Genomic DNA, 21,685 nt, shown 5'->3' on the forward strand with positions numbered 1-21,685 from the left:
CTAAATTTTAATGCTATTTATCTTTATAGGAACAGTAGTGCTCAATCTACAGTGTGTATAAGAAATCACTTGGGAAGATAGTTTAAATCACAAATTTCTGGGCACCAACTCTCAGCAATTTAGTAGATATGAAGTAGGATACAAAGAGGGATGTTTTCAACAATCTGCTCACATGATTCTGAAGTATGTGTTAAATAAAGGACCATTTAGAAAATGCAACACATCGCTGTAGGTTTTATGCAGTTTGATTTACATATTTTGAAATTTATTGACAGTTGAATCTTTTTTTTAATGATCCCCTAAGAAATCCCCTATAACTAATATGGGAACTTACCTTTATTTTCTACATGAGTTTGAAAAAAATATTTATCATTTGTGCATAATAAATGTATAGCTTTGGTTTCATTTTCTTTGTTATAATTTATGAAGAAACTATCTGAAGTTCAATAACAACATAGCTATAATCTTTGTCATAATTAGATTGATAATCAATATTACTGTCTCCAGAATGTGTTCCATGCAATGCTATTTAGTCATGGCACAAGAAAAATGGGAGTGTAGGTAGAGGCAGAGGATGAATAGAGGGCCCGTGATTAAATAAATTTGTGAGAAACAAAAGATTACTTTGTGGTCTGTTCCCTGAAATGAACATTGGCAAAGTATAATTGCTTCGTGCAACATATGATTATTAATTTTTATTGAATTTTAAAATGTTTCTTTGGCATAGAAGACATCATATATTATTTCTCTTTTGAGGGTATATTAATGTATTTGTATTCTAAAGTAAGAAAAATGATATTTGAAATTAATGAATTTATTACTATGATTAAATGCAAGATTTTTTCTGCAGTAGTAACTTGAAGCCATGCAAAATCTGCACTACATAATTATATTCATTGTTAGTACTCTATTAAAAGAATAAACCATTTGTGTCTGTATAAGCAGAATTAAAGCCACTATTTTTCTGTAAGCTACAATTGGCATGAGTACATTTCAGCCAAAGAAGAAAAGTATATTTTACAGTATGAACTGTTTTGAAAATTGTTTATATTTCTTTCACAATTTAAAGTTATGATAAGGTCTCCAAAAATTGAGAGAAAAGGATGGTGTCTGTTGCGAATAGCTAGGGTTTCCAGGTTTGACTGAAGGAGGCATAGAACTAGGGATGAGACAATTAGTATTTGCCTGTCTTTTTCTTTCTTTATACTGAGAAAGTCTTTTTTCTATTACATCAAGCTTAATTTCTAACTGAGTAAGAAATTCTATGCTATTTCAACTTTAAGAATTTTAGAAATACAAAAAAAAAAAAAAGAATTTTAGAAATACAATATTCTTGGGAGAGGTTAATGGCACATCAAAGCTGAATGACTTAGCGGGATGATGTTAAATGTACGTGGCCATAGTTAAGGTTTTAGAAGTTTCTTTGTGCATCTTTTCAATAATGAAGGATAGACATGGATTTACTGTAAACCCTTCTTTTTTCTAAGGAAGTATAATTTATTATTATAATAATGTCATTTATTGAGGTATAGAATGTTTAGGAATAAACTAGGTGAATACATACACCACATTTATAAAATTGTTACTATTATAACCCCTATTTTATAGATTGAGACATTGATAAAATATACAGGTAATTATATCCAGATCAAATAACTAATAATAGATTGTGAACACAGGTGCTTTGACTACTCCATAATGTGAAAAGTCAATGATTCTATTAAGCAGTATAGATTCAATCCAACTAGTTTGTGGTTTTACAAGTGATGGACCTGTTTAAAATAGAATGTTTAATTTAATGTATATAAAAAATTTCTGGGTTTGAGGCGTGTCTATAAAAATAGGGAGTTAAATGGAACTATATCACCCTTTGATTTTTGCAAGGCTTTATTTCAAAAAGCACTCCTGTTCTCTAGCCATAGTGAACATTTTTGAAAATATAGCTTTGTCCTTCACATAAATGGTAAATGTCTGTCTTTTCTGCCAATCATTTTTATCTTTGCAGTGTAAGCTAAAGGTGATATGGCTTATTGTAAAAGACGAGGGTCATCATGAAAATGAATTTCAATATTCCTTGATGTTTGTGTGCTATCAATTGTGAAGAAAAGCCTTGAGCATGAACTATGAAATCATAAATTCTCTTGCAATATGTTCTTTACATAATAAAAAAAAAATAAAGATAAATGAAACTAAGGACTGCATATGATGTCATCAATAATGAAATGTATTCAAACCAAGATGAGGGAAAAATCATGTTTTATATATAGATTAGAATATATGCCATAGGTTTATTGAAAGTCATATTACAACTTTGAAGAGACAGATACTGAGGACATACAGATTATAAATGATGTGTGGTAATAATCCATGTGTAGCTGCCCAATAAGATGGAAGCAAGAGTACTGAAAGGAAAAAAAAATTGTAGGGATGAATATTATTGATCGCTTCTAAATCCCTAACCCCAGCTGCACTGAGTTGCCCACTGTTGACAAAACTTGTTGGATTCAGGGGGCGCCTTGGTGGCTCAGTGGGTTTAGCGTCCAACTTCGGCTTAGGTCATGATCTCCTGGTTTGTGAGTTTGAGCCCTGCATCGGGCTCTGTCCTGACAGCTAAGAGCCTGGAGCCTGCTTTGGATTCTGTCTCCCTCTCTCTGCCTCTCTCCCACTCACACTCCGTCTCTCAAAAATAAAAAATAAACACTAAAAATTAAAAAAAAAAAAGTGTTGGATTCAGTAAAGTATGAGATGACCTGGTATTGAGGCATCTAAAAACTATATTAACATCAGCAAGGTTCTAGTATTTCAGTAATGCCCCTTCGCTCCCACTTGAATAACCCACTGATAACCAGTTACTGAGGACTTTAGATGTGCATGTTATTGTCCCTACCCTAAAGAGGATTTGAATTACTTAACAGATGCAGGCTACACTGGGAAAACAAAAATCTCAAGTTATTTGGGGAACAAAAACTTATAAGAAATAAATACTGTAGAGATTAAAACAACATTTTATTTATTTTTATAAATTTTATTTATCTACTATAAATTTTATTTATTAAGATAAAATTAATTTACTTTTATAACAATTCCTAGCTATTGTAGATAATTAATGCAAAGTAACTTTCTCTATATCACTGTGTGAAAAGAACCCAAGTTATAATTATAGCTATAAACATACTCTCATTTATTTTATTTTAACTATATCTGTTTATTTGGCATTTTCTCTTTTTGACTAGTACTTAATGGTCTGCCTTTTTCCTAAAGTTTATTTGTTTTGAGAGAGAGAGAGAGCGCACATGCACAAGTGTGGGCAGAGCAGAGAGAGGAGGACAGAAAGATTCCCAAGTAGGCACGGCACTGCCAGTATGGAGCCCGATGCAAGGCTTGAACTCATGAACTGCGAGATCACAGCCTGAGCCAAAGTCAGACATTTAATCAACGGAGCCACCCAGGTGCCCCTATGGGCCTGCCTCATTAATATTTATTATATTTTATAAAATACTGTATATTTTAAATTATATATACAGTACAAATTATAAAAATTTATTATATGCTACGTATATTAATGTGTAGTTCACATATTCCAGACTGACCGCAGTAATTGTTTCATTGTCTAGTTAAAATTCCCAGTGTCTAGCCCTGGCAAGTGTGCTAGCCTCCCAAAGTGGTTCTCCAATTTCAAACTCTTTGCTCTAGTCAGTTACACACACTGCCAACACATGACCAAGTTCTGGTGCCAATGCCAAGAAAGCCACAGAACCCCTGCCCTCTCCATCTTCTCACCATACCCCATCCACTCATCAGTTCAGGTCTGAAGGTTCTTAGCCTGACATTTAATGCCATCCTTCACTGTAAACTATCCATCTCTCCAATTTCATCTTCTTTTTTCTTCCCCTTAATACATGTGTTCCTATTAAGCCATGCAAACCACAATCATATTAAAAATACTTTAACATAATGAAGAGTGTGTTTAAGATGGTGGAGTAGAAGAAGACCCTCTGGTTGCTTCATCCCTTGAACACGGCTGGGTACAGATAAAATCCTCCTGAATACCCCCAAAATTGATCTGGGGACCGAGAAAACAAACTGCACGACTAGAGGCAGAGAAGAGACCACATCATGGAAGGTAGGAGGTATGGAAATGTGAGTTGAGGGAAAAAAGAATAGCAGGTGCTGAGAGGGGAGGGAACCCTGATCACAGAGAAAGGAGAGAGAGACAGAGAGAGAGACCGTTCATATGCAGTGTACAGGGGATTACATAAGAAAAAATTCCCCAAAACCATTGACTGGGAAAATGACAGGGGCTGATTATTGTGAGTTTTTACGACCAGCTGAGCTCAAAGACTGAAAGATTTAGAAGTCCATGCCATGGCCAGTGAGGAACCTGGCAGGTGCATCAGTGCTCCTGTGAAGAAGGAGGGCAAAAGCCCAGGAGTGTATAGTACAATCTGAGGATCCCCTGGGACACACTGAGAGATGGTTCCCCTTTCTTGCAGTGCATCTAGGAGAAATGGCATTGCCTCTCAGGGGACAAAAGAGCCAGTGCGCACCAGTGTGTTGCCCAGTACTTTAAGCAGAGGAGCAGAAACGTCTGCTGAGGGCAGTGAACCTAAACTCTGGCTTTGCTGAACTTTACTCAAACTCCAAACTCCTGCACATTAGTGTAGCTCCCCATCTGGGATGAATCAGTAGCATCCCCAGAGCAGCGAGGTCCTCCCCCAGAGGGCCAGCATGCATCTGCACCACGCTGAGTCCCTAAAGTTTAGAGTTCTGAAACTCTGGCATGACTGAGATAAAACACAGACACACTACACTGTTGGCGTCAGAGGCAGATGGTCCCCAGACAGGGTGAAGACAGGATTTTGAGGGATGCCTGAGACACATGAGGGGAGATTGTCCGCTCTTCTAGGAGGGTTTCCTAGAGAAGCGTAGACACAAACTCCCTTCTCTGAGGTCAATGGAGGTGGCTGGTGCCATTTTTTTCCCTCACCTATCAGCACAAATTGACTTCAGGAAGTAGCACAGCACCCACAGTGGAGGCCTGAGACACTTAACACGAAGCTCTGCCCCCCTGAACTCTGCAGATGCTTCTTTACCAGGACAAATGTGCCTGAAAACTAGAGCAGAGGGCCCCACCCCCAAAAGATCAGCACAATCCCCCTGCACGCACCAAGTTTACTAACCATAGAATGCTGCAAAGCTTCAGTTCTAGTGGAAACATACTCAGGCTCTTTGAACAAGCAGAACAGAGCTTACCTAGTTAAAACTCACCACACATTGGAAAAGGTCCGAACACTGCCCAGTACGGTCAAAGAGAAAATCTGCAGAGGAACCGACCTGAAGGAAGGAGCAGCCAAAGCCCAGCAGCAGAGGGCACACAGCACAGACAGAAACACTGCCTGAAGCACCAGGCCCTGGATACTATATGGCCTGTTCCTAATAAAGCCAATATTCTCAGGAGTAGGAAACATAACAGTATTTCCTAATACAGAGAAGACGACATAAGCCTAGGTAAAATGCCAAGATGCAGGAATTCATCCCAAAAGAAAGAACAAGGAAAAATCATGGCCAGGGATCTAATTGAAAAAGATATAATATGCCAGATCCCAAATTTAAAACAACAATCATAAGGATAAAAGATACTAGCTGGGCTTTAAAGAGCACAGAAGATAACCTGGAGTCCCTTGCTGCAGAGATAAAAGACCTAAAAACTTGTCAGACCAAAAAAAAAAAAAAAAAAAAAAAAAAAATGCTATAATCAATATGGTTATAAGCAACTAGTTATAATGACCACAAGTAGGAAGTAGCAGGGGAATGAATAAGTGATATGGAAGATAAAATTAAGGAAAATAATGAAGCTGCAAACAAGAAGAGACAAAGAAATACATTGAGTTATAAATGTAAACTTAGGGAACTCAGTGACTCCATAAAGCAAAGTAACATTCTTATCATAGGCGTGTCAGAAGAAGGGAGGGAAAAAGGGGCAGAAGGTTTATTTCGGCAAATAATAGTGAAAACGTCCCTAATTTGGGGAAGGAAACAAACATCCAAATCCAGGAGTCAGGGAGAGCTTCCACCAAAATAAAAAAAGCAGGCCAACACCAAGACTTATTGTGGTAAAATTTACAAAACATACAGATAAGACAAAAAATCCTAAAAGCAATAAGGGAAAAGAAATCCTAACTTACAAGAGATAAGATAAGAGGTAATAAGGTAAGAGATAATAAGGTTAGCAGCAGACCTATCCACAGAAACTTGGCAGGCTGGAAGGGACTGCCATGATAGAGTCAATGTACAGAATGGGGAAAATATGCAGCGAAGAATACATTATACAGCAAGGCTATCATTCAGAATAGGAGAGATAAAGAGTTTCCCAGACAAACCAAAACTAAAGGAGTTTGTGACCACTAAACCAGCCCTGCCAAGAAATATTAAAGGAGGCTCTTTGAGTGGTTAAGAAAGACCAAAGGTGGCAAAGACCATAAAGGAACAGAAAAAATCTCCAGAAACAACTTTACAGGTAATACAATGGCACAAAATTTATATAGATCAATAATCACTCTGAATGTAAACAGACTAAATTCTCAAATCAAAAGACATAGGGTATCAGAATGAATAAAAAAAATAAGACCCATCTATGTGCTGCCAAGAGACATATTTTACACCTAAAGACACCTCTAAATTAAAAATGATGGGATGGAGAATGATTTATCATGCTAACAGTCATCAAAAGAAAGATGGAATAGCAATACTTAAATCAGACAAATGAGATTTTAAATGAAAGACTGTGACAAGAGAGGAAGAAGGGCACTATATCATAATAAAGGGGTCTATCCAACAAGATCTAACACTTGTAAGTATTTATGTCCCCAGCTTGGAAGAACCCAAATATATAAAACAATTAATAAACATAAAGGAACTCATTGATAATAATACAAAAATAATAGGGAACTTTAACATCCCACTTACAACAATGGAAAGATCATCTAAGAAGAAAATCAACAAGCAACAATGGCTTGGAATGACACACCCGACCAGATGGGCTTAACAGATATATTCAGAGTATTTCACCCTAAAGCAGTACAATACACATTCTTTTCAAGTGCACATAGGGCATTCTCCAGAGCACATCACATACTAGGTCACATATCAGGCCTCAGGAAGTACAAAGGACTGAGATCATATCATACATCTTTTCTGACCAGTATATGAAACTTAAAGTCAACAGGAAACTTTTAGAAATAACACCAGTACATGGAAGTTATAAAGTACGCTACTAGAGAATAAATGGGTCCACCAGGAAATTAAAAAGAAATATTTTAAGAAATATATGGGGGGCACCTAGGTGGCTCAGTTGGTTAAGATTCCGACTTCAGGTCATGGTTCATGAGTTCAAGCCCTGTGTTAGGCTCTGTGCTGACAGCCCAGATCCTGCAGCCTGCTTCAGATTCTTTGTCTCCCTCTTTCTCTCGGCTTCTCCACCCCACCCCTCTCTCAAAAATAAACAAACAGTAAAAAAAAAAAATTAAATACATGAAAACACAATAGTTCAACATTTTGGGATGCAGCAAAAGGGGTCATAAGAGGGAAGTATATAGCAATACAGGCTTACTTCAAGAAGCAAATAAAGTCTTAAATATACAACTTAAACTTACACCTAAAGTAACTAGAAAAAGAATAATAAATGAAGCCTAAAGCCAGCAAAAGAGAAATAATAAAGACTGGAGCAGATAAATGATATAGAAAGAAAGAAACAAATAAACAAAACCCCAACAGAGTAGATAATGAAACCATGATCTGGTTCTTTGAAAAAAGTAAAAAAGTTGATAAACCCTTAGCCAGACTTATCAACAAGAAAAGAGAAAGGACCTAAATAAATAAAACCATGCAACAGAGAGAAGAGCTCACAATCAGCATCACATAAATAAAACAATTATAAGAGAATTACTATGAATAATTATATGCCAACAAATTGGACAATCTAAAAGAAAATTCCTAGAAATATATAAACCACCAAATACTGAAAGAGAAAGAAATAGAGTACTTGTACAGACCGATAACCAGCAAAAAAAAAAAAAAAAAAAAAAAAAGAAAAGAAAAGAAGAGAAAAGAAAAATTGAATCAGTAATCAAAAATCTCTCAACAAACAAAAGTCTATGAGCAGATGGCTTCCCAGGAGAATTCTACCAAAAATTTAAAGAAGAGTTAATACCTATTCTTTTCAAACTCTTCCAAAAAAATAGAAATGGAAGGAAAACTTCCAAACACATTCCATGAGGCCAGCATTACTTTGATTACAAAACCAGACAATGGCCCCATTAAAAAGGAGAATTACAGGCCAATATCTCCCATGAATATAGATGCAAAAATTCTTAACAAGATACTAGCAAATCAAATCCAACAGTATATTAAAAGTCACCACTGTCAAGTGGGATTTATTCCTGGGCTGCAAAGGTGGTTCAATATTCACAAATATATCAATGTGATATACCGCATTAATAAAAGAAAAGAACCATATGATCCTCAAAATAGATGTAGAAAAAGCATTTGACAAAGTACAGCATCTATTCTTGATAAAAAACCTTCAACAAAGTAGGGATAAAGACAACATGCTTCAACATCATAAAGACCATTTACAACGGTGGGTCAAAGAGCCACAGCTAATATCATCTTCAATAGGGAAAAACTGAGAGCTTTTCCTCTACAGTCAGGAACAAGACAAGGATATCACATTGTTACCTAACATAGTACTGAAACTATAGCCTCAGCAATTAGACAACGAGAAGAAATAAAAGGCATCCAAATTGGCAAGGAAGAAGGCAAATGTTCTCTCTTTGCAGATGACATAACACTCTACGTAGAAAATCTCGAAAACTCCACCCAAAAAATTAATAAAACTCACACACAAATTCAGTAAAGTCACAGGATACAAAGTCAATTTACAAAAATCTGTTGTATTTTTATACAATAATGAAGCAGCCAGAAAGAGAAATAAAGGAATTTATCCCATTTGTATATTGCACCAAAAACCATAAGAAACCTAGGAATAAACCTAACCAAATAGGTAAGAAATCTGTACTCCAAAAACTATAAAAAACTGATGAAAGAAATTGAAGATGACACACAGAAATGGAAAAACATCCCATGCTCATGGATTGAAAGAACAAATATTGTTAAGATGTCTATACTACCAAAAGGAATCTACACATTCAATGCAATCCCTATCAAAATGACACGAGCATTTTTCATAGAGGCAGGACAAGCAATCCTAAAATTTGTATGGAAGCACAAAAGACCCCAAATAGTCAAAACTATCTTGAAAAAGAAAAGAAAGCTGGAAGCATCACAATTCCAGACTTCAAGCTATATTAAAAAGCTGTAGTCATCAACACAGTATGGTATTGGCACAAAAATAGACACATAGATCAGTAGAACAGAATAGAAGACCCAGAGATGGACCCACACCCCCATGGTCAACTAAGCTTTTGACAAAGCAGGAAAGAACATCCAATGGAAAAAAAATACCATTTGTCTCACCAACAATTTTGTCTCTTCAACAAATGGTATTTAGAAAACTGAACAGTGACATGCAGAAAAATGAAACTGAACCATTTTCTTACACCTTATGTGAAAATTAATTCCAAATGGATGATGGACCTAAGCGTGATATAGGAAACCATCAAAATCCTATAGGAAAACACAGTCATTAACTTCTTTGACCTCAGTCATAGCAACTTCTTACTAGATATGTCTCCTGAGACAAGGGAAACAAAAGCAAAAATGAACTACTGGGACCTCATCAAGATAGAAAGCTTCTGCACAGTGAAGGAAACAATCAACAAAACTAAAAGGCAATCCTCAGAATGGGAGAAGATATGCAAATGATATATCTGATGAAGGGTTAGACGCTAGGGTTATGTTAGATGGTCAATATCCTCATCATCAGGGAAATACAAATCAAAACCACAATGAGATACCACCTCACACTTGTCAGAATAGCTAAAATTAACAGCAGAGTAAACAACAGGTGTTGGCATGGATGCAGAGAAAGGGGAAATCTCTTATGGGGTTGGTGGGATTGCCAACTGGTACAGTCACTCTGGAAAACAATATGAAGCTTCCTCAAAATGTTAAAAGTAGAATTACCCCATGAGCCAGCAATTGTACTATTGGGTATTTAACCAAAGAAAACAAAAATACATTTTTAAAGGGGCACATGTACCCCATTATTTATAGCAGCATTATCAATAGCCCAAATGTCCTGATGACTGGAAAAAGAAGTGGTAAGTGTGTGTATACACACACACACACAATGGAATATTACTCAGCTATCAAAAAAATGAAATCTTGAAGGGCCTGGGTAGATCAATAGGTTAAGCATCTGACTCTTGATTTCAGCTCAGGTCATGATCTCAGTTTAAGAGATCAAGCCCCACGTTGGACTCTGTGTTCACAGTGCAGAGCCTGCTTGGGATTCTCTCTCTCCTTCTCTCTCTACCCTTCCCCCACTTGCCCTCTCTCTCGCGCTGTCTCTCTCTCTCAAAGTAAACTTTTTTAAAAAAGAAGGAAATTTTGCCATTTGTAACTACATGGATTGAGACAGATTATACTAACCTAAGCAAATAAGTGAGTCAGAGAAAAACAAATGCCATATGATTTCACTTATATGTGGAATTTCAGAAACGAAACAGATGAACGAACATAGGGCAAAGAAAAAGAGAAGGAGGCAAACCTTAAGAGACACTCTCATCTAATAGAGAACAAACTGAGGGCTGCTAGAAGGGGAGGGTGGGGGGTGTGGGCTAAATGGGTTATGGGTATTAAGAAGGGCACTTGTTGAGGTGCCTGGATGACTCAGTCACTAATTATAACCAGGTGTTATATGTAAGTATGAATCACCAAATTCTCCTCTTGAAACATTATACTATATGTTAACTAACTAGAATTTGAATAAAAACTTTAAAAAAGATTATTCAACACTGAAAAAAATGACTGCTGGTCTTTACATTGATGAAATTTATGAGTTTTGAATGTGTTTCTTGTTTTTTTTTTTAATGTTTATTTATTTTTGAGACAGAGAGAGACAGAGCATGAATGGGGGAGGGTGAGAGAGAGAGGGAGACATGGAATCTGAAACAGGCTCCAGACTTTGAGCTGTCAGCACAGAGCCCGACACAGGGCTTGAACTCATGGACTGCAAGATCATGACCTGAGCCAAAGTCAGACGCTTAACCGACTGAGCCACCCAGGTGCCCCCAAAGATGTTTCAATTAGTTGAGCAAGAAAAAAATAAAGTGACTACTGTATTTCCTACGTTGGAAAAGACAGCTCTGGCTCCTGATTTTGGCTCAGGTCATAATCTGATGGCTTGAGGGACTGAGTCCCATGTCGGGGCTGATAGCACAGAGTCAGCTTAGGATTCTCCCTCTCCCTCTCTCTCTGCCCCTCTCCTGCTCCCTCTCTCTTGCTCTCTCTCAAAATAAACTTTTTTTGGGTGTTATATGTAAATGATGAATCATTAAATTCTATTCCTAGAACTAATACTACACTATATGCTAACTAGAATTTAAATAAAACTTGAAACATTAAAAAATAATTAATAATATTTCCCTTGAGATTTCCTAAAATATAATAAAAAACAAAAAGAAAGTATTTTAATATGATGAGCTATAATGTATTCTCTAGTACTTAGTAGTTTTTACTGAAAACATTTGGTAGTGATTTCTTTTTTTTTTTTAATTTTTTTTTCAACGTTTTTAATTTATTTTTGGGACAGAGAGAGACAGAGCATGAATGGGGGAGGGGCAGAGAGAGAGGGAGACACAGAATCCGAAACAGGCTCCAGGCTCCGAGCCATCAGCCCAGAGCCATCAGCCCAGAGCCTGACGCGGGGCTCGAACTCACGGACCGCGAGATCGTGACCTGGCTGAAGTCGGACGCTTAACCGACTGCGCCACCCAGGCGCCCCTTGGTAGTGATTTCTATAGTTACATCAGGTCTTTCTAGCATGGGCACTTTGCGGTTTACTGCACTTACCTTACTATGTAAGTAAGTAAATACTTGTGTAACACAACCCCTCACATGAATCCATTGTCCAGATTTTATTAGGATGATGTGTGTCTTCCAACATAGGAAATATAGTAGTCACTTTTTTTTTTTTTTTGCTCAATTGAAACATCTTCAAAACTCATAAATTTCATCAATGTAAAGACCAGGCATCATTTTTTTTCAGTGTTGAATAATCGTTTTTTTTTCAAGTTTTTATTAATTTCTGGTTAGTTGACATATAGTGTAATATTAGTTTCAGGAGTAGAATTTAGTGATTCATTACTTACATAGAACACCCAGTCTTCATCACAATTGCCCTCATTAATATCCATCAATGCTGACTAATCTTGTGAAAATACATTAAAGCTGAATTCATTCTTGTCTGGTTGAGAGTTCAGAAAGGAGAACCTGCTTTGACTGGTAGATGTTACTGTGGTTTTGGAAACTGCTCTCATTACTTTGGAAGTGTTTTGTGATCAGTGTGAGTCCCACTTCATCCCAAGCCTTTCCTCAATGAATGGAGGAGGTTTGGGGTGCCTGGGTGGCTCAGTCAGTTAAGTGTCTGACTTTGGCTCAGGTCATGATCTCAGAGTTGGTGGGTTCAAGCCCTGCGTCAGGCTTTGAGCTAACAGCTCAGAGCCTGGAGCCTGCTTCAGATTCTGTCTCCCTCTCTCTCTGCCCCTCCTCCAATCATGCTCTGTCTCTCTCTCTCTCAAAAATGAATACACATTTAAAAAATTAAAAAAAAAAAAAATAGAGGAGGCAAAGGAGAGCTCTGGCTGTATGTGGGCATAGCCAGAGCTTCTATCATGGAGAACACAGCAGCTGAATAGGTATTTTTACTTAAGGAAAATAAATAAGAACCGCAGAATAGGGGGAAAAAATGTTGCATGCTAGGAAATGTCATGAATAGAATAGACCTTTATAGCTGAAAGATGATGATTATGTATATGAAACTTACTGTTGTGCAGTATTTGGCTTGAGCAAAACAACATGTTGACTTTAATTCAGTGAGAAAGTGTATAGATTTTGGGGGGTCCTTAAAGAAGGCAATGCAAACATAAAATTACTTTTTAATGGTAATTTAAATGAAACATTATGTTAAGCAGGACTTGTTAAAGAGCAAGTGTAATCAGCTTTTTTTAGCAATTTTTTATAAATGTAATCATAATAATGCTCTATTTGAATTATATTTCATTTTGTAAAAAGTGTTCAACACAGATGATTACAAGCTCTGCACAGTAGTTTACACACAATCTTAGAACCATTTTCTAAAATGATTATCACTTCCAGATAATATACTCTGCTTTTTAATCTTAAATACACAACAACAAAACAGGTAAGATTGTAGACATTAATATTAAAATGAAATGGTATAAACTACAAGGGCAGATAAAAAGCTTGTAGGAATTTTCTACCCATCTTACACAACCTTTAGAATGATAGTTTTCCTAACAGTAGAAAAAACTGAATGCTTAGAGATTTGAGAATAGATCTTTCTTTCCAAGTTTCCATTAATATAGCTTAGTAAATCTAAGAATTTTGTGTCCATAAAAACTTACATTTCATGGATAGTTCAAGAAACTCTCTATTATTTTTTTTATTATACATGACATTAGGTATAAAACAGACTCTAACTGTATGAATAATGTACCATCCTTTGGGGAATTGAGAAAGTATTCACTTAAAGTCATTTTTGTGTTCTGCAGTTCAAATAAGGAAATACAGTTGAGAAGGAATACCTTAAACACTAATATCAGAAATTATTCTAAGAAGGAAAACGTGATTTCACAGGAGAATTAATATTTTTACATGGAACCTCAATTCTCTGTTGCTTCAATCTTAAAGAACTTCAGATGGCATAGGGAATTAATCTAATTATCCTAGTTTTAATAATAACTATTCAGAATCAATTTTTTTTTTGCCAAATACATATAATTAATTAAATTATTTTGGAAATTAAAGTAAATGTTTATATACTTTTACTCACCAGCATTTAGCTGTGATATAAAGCCCTCTCTGATAATATATTTATTTACCAACTAAAGAGGAATATGCACTGGTAACTGTCCTCTAATTTTTTTCAGAATATTTTACTTGGATTTTTTTTATGTTTATTTATCTTGAGAGAAAGAGACAGAGCATGTGCATAAGTGAGGAAAGGGCAGAGAGAGAGAGAGAGAGAGAGAGAGAGGAGAGAGAGAGAAGAGAGAGGGTAGAGCGGCAGAGATAGAGGGAGATACGGGGCTCAACCCCAGGATCCAGGCAGAAATCAAGAACCCCACGGTTAACCACTTGACTGACTGAACCAACCAGGTGCCCCATATATTTTACTTTGATTTTTGCCTGTCAGTGAGAAAACTCAATTATTTTTCTATTCACAAATGATATTAATCATCAATATTCCTGTGACCCATTGACCAAAAATGAAGGCCGATTTAGCTATTCCCCTTGGAAAAATATTCAAGTAAATGTGGGAAATACCTCACAATATTTGTGTTCAATGACTGAAAAGCCTAAAATAATTTGAAATTTCAGATACCAAATTGGATTTTTCCACCTATGTTTTCATAATGTTTTGAATTGTGGGGGCGGGGAGACATAAATTAGTATGGAGAATAAATTGCAAAATATTGCAGTAGATATTAAGTTGTTTTAACTTATATAGTATTGAGTTAAAATGAATTCTTTTTTTTTTTTAATGTTTACTTATTTTTGAGAGAGAAAGAACAGGGTAGAGGGAGAGAGAGGGGGAGAGAGGATCTGAAGCAGGCTCTGTGCGGACATTAGAGAACCCTGATGTGGGCTCAAACTCACAAACTGTGAGATCATGACCTGAGCTGAAGTCAGACACTGAACCAACTGAGCCACCTAGACACCCCCAAAATGAATTATTTTAAATTAGGCAGAAAATCGGCCTAGTTCTGAACCCATGATACTTACAGAAACTACATCAATACAAATTAATGTGCTAAATGATATACATTCACTATATTTTTGTAGTATTTGGTACCAGCTGATACTTAGATCAGATTTTGTGAGGAAACTTTTTAACATCTCCCTCTCTCTGCTAACATGATTTTGCAAATTCTATCACATTAATAATTTCCCATATTTTCCCAATGCAAACATTTATATGTTTAAAAATAACACTCTTAATAAAAAATCTTTTCTTCAGGAAAAAAATATTATAATTCAGTCCTTCATACCATAAAGCAATCCTGCATTATAGCTTACTCTGTCATTTTGCCTTAAATTAATGAAACAAAATTAAAAAAAAATAGGCATGGGGTAGAGTCATATATCTGACACCTAAACTTTCTTTACCAACAGTTATTTTACAAATTCATATTGCAAAAAGAGGAGATAGTAGAAATACGAAGTTGCCATGTTCCCTTCTACAACAAATATAAATTCAGTCATCATTTTTGAACTAATATCACTTGAAAACAAATAAGACAGTCTAGTGTATGATTCTTGTTACTAACATATTTTGAAATTATAAATAAATTAGGATAAAGTTAGAGGGCAAATAGTAGCAAATTATTGCCAGTGGTCACGCTTGATAAGAAGCTAGTTTACTCAAGGCCCTTGTTAGTAACACATTCAATTCTTTATTAAATTTTTTTTAACGTTTATTTATTTTTGAGACAGAGAGAGACAGAGCATGAACGGGGGAGGGGCAGAGAGAGAGGGAGACACATAATCGGAAACAGGCTCCAGACTCTGAGCCATCAGCCCAGAGCCTGACGCAGGGCTCGAACTCACGGACCGCGAGATCGTGACCTGAGCCGAAGTCGGACGCTTAACCGACTGAGCCACCCAGGCGCCCCAAGTAACACATTCAATTCTTTAAAATCACAGCTACTATAGGAAATGAAGTCCTGCTAAAACAAATATTAATTTTAAAAAATTAATAGAATATTATAATTCTACAATAGATTTAATAATAGCTACAGAAAATCAATGCTATTATCTTCTCTGGTTTTTATTATTTTTTGATCACACTGGTAATAATATCACTCCTCTCCATAAAATAAATGATACATTTTCAGACATATGTGTGTATATATGTGTGTGTGTGTGTGTATACACACACACACAGATATATAGATTTACAATTCTGAGACAAGCCTAGGGTTTTATGTACCTAATGCAAGTTTAGATAAATATTTGTGTTTGAATACACAAAAATTATATGAAAATATCAGCTATTATCCAAGTATTTACCATTTCACAAAATATGGTTCTATGAGTATACATGTTTATTTTTCATGCTCTTCAACATGGAAAAATATATATTGTATACATGAATAGGATGGGTTATGACACAAATTACACCAAAATTGAATAAAGATTTTTGAATTTCTTTTACGTCAATGGAAGTGATAAACTAAATTGTGCATTCCAATTTGCTATGATATGAGACTTATAGCAGCCTCTTCAAATTTTACCTCATATTTTTTTTTCAAATTTTTCTACTTAATTTTCAATAAAATAGCAGATTAGAAACACAAGGTAAAATAATTTGAAGAGACTGGCTATATTCTCATGTAATGGCCAAGGTGAGATACACTATCAGACAGCACAGAGAATATTAAAAAAAATTCTTTATGAAAATATAGCTACCAAAATTTTTAAAGCACAAGTTTCTGAAGCCATTTTTACTTTTTTATTTTATTTTTTAAACGTTTATTTATTTGAGAGAGAGAAACGGGGAGAACGAGAGAATGAGTGGGGAAGAAGTAGAAAGAAAAGGAGAGAGAGAATTCCAAGCGTGGAGCCCAACCCAGGGCTTGATCTCATGATTGTGAGATCATGACCTGAGCTGAAATCAAGAGTCAGATGCTTAACCAACTGAGCCACTCAGTTGCCCCTCTGAAGCCATTTTTAATGGATATAGATTTCATCAAGTCATTAAACATCACTGAATCATAAAAACTGATATTCATAATGAAAACTGATTAACTTTCCGAAGAATTGAGTTATGTTTTATGTACATAATTTATTCAAGACATTGCACAACCCATTTTCCAACAGTTATCTCTCTTACATTATTTATTATTTTTTTTAAAAGAAGGTGAGTAGAACCATTTTATTTTAGATAACAGTTGGTGCTAAAACAATCAAGCTTTCCAGTAAACTTGACTAATATGGTTCTTTATTTCTTAACGATTTCACACAACTCAAATTTAACTAAGCCCTTTAATCAAGGTCTCATAATAGATTAACCAAGATTAAGAATTAATCAAAAGTCTATTTTAAAAGTAATAAGGTAGCTCGAGATATAAAACTATAATTGTGTCTGGGTTCATTCTTTTATTCACTTGAAAATATCCCTTAAACCCTTACTATAAAAAGAACACTGTATTTAACATTATAAAAAAGGAATTTAGCTTTATAAATAATGGTGGGGAGAGAAGGGAAAGATACATAACTTTTATTCAACAGTTTAAATGCACTATGGTCTTTTCACAAATACTTTTAGTATATATCTACACCAGGTGTAGTTAAGATTACTTTCAACCTTTCAGAAATGAGGAAACTGAGATTGAGCAAGTTAAATAATCCATTCAAAGTAATAAAATTAGGAACTGGTGGAAACCAAATTTTTAACATAAGATACAAATAGGCTTATTTTTGGTTATTTTATTTTATTTTATGCCCAATTTAAAATCCCAAAGAATGAGACCAGTATATTATTCTGAGAAATGATTATTTGTCCAATCTTTGTCTTAGAGCCTTTTTTCTTCATAAATTTCTCTCTTAACAACTTTCAAAGTAGATTTTTTTTTTTATTCTGGTGTTTGTGCCATCCATGAATGAATGGCATATACAGCGTTCATGAACTGAATGTGGATCTTATGCTTCTGTGTTTTAACAGATTAAGCAGTCCTAGTATGAAAATTTCTGCATCAGTTTTATATCTCTAAAGAAAATATTATCTGATTAGCCATGTAAAATGAAAATTACATGATTTTCACAAAGGCTTAAAGTAAAGTGAAATGTAACGTTTACTGAGAAGTTGTATTGTAACTTGGAAAGTGAGCCTCCTTTTAATTCTAAAAATCATCCTATGAAATACATATTATTTCCATTTTATATGGTAATAAATGTAGCCTTAGAGATATTGATACCTATACTGCCTAAGTCAGTCAATTTAAGTCAATTTAATTGCTGTGCATAACACTGCTAGTAAAAGTGATAATAAAATTAAACTTAGTAGTGTTGACTACAAACAGCCACAAGTTTATTTTATATATTATATCTGTTCTGTGTCCCAAATACTTTTTTCCATCTTCTTTTTTATATATTTATAGCATTATATTTGTCATCTTTATTGCTGCAGAATACAAGAACTTAAATATATATTTTAATTAAACCGATAAAATACATAAAGAAAGATGAAGAGAATGATTTGGTTGACAACCAGAAAGTACTATATAGCTAGCTTTTATGAGGGACTCGGCATTAATAGTAGGAATTTTGTATCTTTAGGTGTGAAATCGTGTTAAGAAAATGGCTCCTACACTTCCAAAGATTATATTTAAAAAGACAACATTAAAACAGGGACTCACAGGAAATAAAAGTTTAAAAAAGTAAATAATTATTAAAAAATGAATGATAAAAATGACATTTAAAGGAGAAAAATATCATTTTATTGTGGTTCTATTTAGCCTCAAAGAATAATTTTGATAAAATGTAAATTCTTTGTATAGGTTTAGGTGGCCATGAAATTATAAGATAGAGAGGCATGAAAACACAAAGGGATAAAATTTTTAGGAGACAAAATTAATTCAATTCAGCCAAGAAAATTGTGTAGACAAGAAGCTTAGGTTCTTTTTGGAGAATCTGGACTACTATATATTTTTTTTAAGTTTCTTGCTGTTATTATTGTTTTAAAAAATATAAGGTGTATTAACTATATTTGGTTAAAACCTTTGCCTCTTTCCACTATCACTCCCCTCCATCATACTTCCCATTGTGTCTGGAAGCATAACATGCCACCTACAAATTTTGGTAACTGATAAGAGGAGGTTAAGTTAAAGACACATTTATTAGGAGTTTAGTGGAATATATTTAGTGGATCAGAATCATCTCCATCTATAGTTATGCCTTTCTTATCTCTCCCATGAAGTAATAGTCTTGTGGAATTCTAACATCTAGTCTCATAAATCACCTAGAGTCATAAAAGGACCAAACCTGACTCAAGCTAATGCCAAAATATGTATTCCATGGCACTAAGCATTGAAAATATGTGGTTAACAGAATAAAAGAGGAGATATTCAGTGTTTGAATTGACTTTAATCTATAAAAAAATTATTAAATATGCAGACTTTTTAAAAAGTTTATTTGTTTATTTTGAGAGAGTGAGCAAGCATCCATGGGTAGGGAGGGGCAGAGAGCGAGGGAGGGAGAGAGAATACCAAGCAGGCTCCAGACAGTCAGTGTGGAGCCCGACACGGGGCTTGAATTCACAAACTGTGACATCATGACCTATGCCAAAACGAAGAGTCAGACACTTACCCAACTGATCCACCCAGACGCCCCTAAATGTGCAAACTTTTAAAGAAATAACATGGTTTTCATTTTTGCCTAGTGAAAAAGGAATATTTCTCTTTACAGGAATACACTGATGATTCAAGATACAAAATTATAAACTTTTAAGCGCCCACATATCTATATATAGATATATATTATTCTATAATATGAATTGCTTGACTAAAAACAAAAACAATACTTGTGTTTGTAAGGCACAAAACTGTATCACTACTGTAAAATGTTAGATCTGTCTGTGATATAGCATGTTGCAATGAAAATGAATAAAGGAAACGTAATTCAAAAGGGAGTCAGGAAGAAATGAAGAGAAGGCTCTCACTCATTTATCACACATCACAGCTTTCTTTATATACTGCAGCAGGAAGAAGGAAGGTTTTCTCCTCTTCTGGCTGTATCAGGGAGATACCCAGCATGTCGGACGCCATATTGTTCTGTTTCCTTTGCTGCTGTGATCCACAGCTTAGAAACTTCTGCTTAGCCCTGAACATAGGCATATTACAGCTAAGATCTGAAAATTGCTTTTTACCTAAAAGCAACCTCACCTAAGGAGGTAAGAAAGTACATACAGAATTGACTATTTGCTGTTTAAGAGGAATGACATGATCAGATCCCTGTAGGCAAAGATCAACTGACCAAGGACAAAAGAAGTTACACAACCTTCCTTAGAGGTCTACAGACGTCAGTCAACTTTGACTCAGCCCCCTCCTGCTTCTCCCTCTTCCTGACATAAAAAGCAGCCCAAATCTCATGCTATGGGAGATCATTCTTTGGGACAGTGGTCCTTCATCTTCTTGATTTGCTGGCTTTCTGAGTAAAATTGCTTTCTTTACCCCAACATCTTTCTCTCCATTTACTGGGCCAACATGGGTGGAGCAAAAGGAGCTTATACTTTGTTACAGGTCAACAATCCAGCCAATGAGAAACTGCCACAACTCAACCAGCCAGAAGCCACCACAACCCTGAACTCTCATTGTCCTCTCAACCCCTCCCAACTTCCTCCTTTCCTCTATTAAAAGGAGGATCTCATTTCTGGTGGTTAAAAAACTGGCTATTTTAAGTTTGACATTATGTATATACTGTATTTTCCAAGCTATAGAATATCATCTTAAAATCTAACCAATAATGAAGCAAAAAGGAAATAGTTTCTTTAATTAGCCATAATGAAAACAAATTAATCAATCCTGCTAGAACACCTTGAGTAACATCCAATTCTAACTATAGAAAATAGACTAAAATTGTGTTTGTATATGAAGACAGTATCAAAGAGTATGTTGTCAAGCATTATTGTAGAAGTGTGTTGAATAGTTAACTAATATAAATATTAGGCTACTATTCTTAATTTATGATGACTGTGGTAGTTAGCAGCTTTCAACAATGTCTAACATTAGTTATATTTTCTTATTTTGATGAACTCCTCTAAATAAATACACTTCAGAAAACACAAAACCTACATCCCATCTGTGGTTCGACTTCAACTTGTGACGTACAGGTGAGATTTACAAAGGATGGGAATAGCATGACAGCAGCAAGGGGATCACTGAAGAATTCTACAAGGAGTTGAACAACTCAGTGTGAGAGTCATCTGAGTTTGCCAAGATCCATGCTGGACAATCATTGCTTGGCATTGTCGTATTCAGCAGAAGGAATAAATGTTTCATATCACAATGAATCACAAGGAAGAGAAGTCACTACCATTTTCTTTGACGCCAACCTCCATTAGTTTTGTGACACCAGAGAGGGTAAGTTTGTCAATCTACGATTGCATTTTCCAGTCATTCAAGCTGGAGTGCAGAGCAATTTCACCTGATTGAAAAATTTGAAGTAAGGTGATATTGCTCACACCTTGAGAAATAAATTTAACTCATTACATGTGGGAACCTGTCCAAGACAGTGAAGGATGTTTGGTTCTTGTATATATGTGTCATAAGATTTTTACAACCTCTAGTTTTAGAGCCAATTGATTTTGAAATGATAACAAAGGCTTCATTGAAGAACTGGAAGAACTGCTGTTCAGAGGTGCAAACAAATCTGAGAAAAACCAGAGATTTTGCAAGTTACTGGGACAGACAAAAGACCGTGT

The sequence above is a fragment of the Panthera pardus genome, unplaced genomic scaffold (assembly GCF_024362965.1).
Source record: "Panthera pardus isolate Hobbes unplaced genomic scaffold, ASM2436296v1 HiC_scaffold_2, whole genome shotgun sequence".
In the NCBI taxonomy this organism is placed as follows: domain Eukaryota; kingdom Metazoa; phylum Chordata; class Mammalia; order Carnivora; family Felidae; genus Panthera; species Panthera pardus.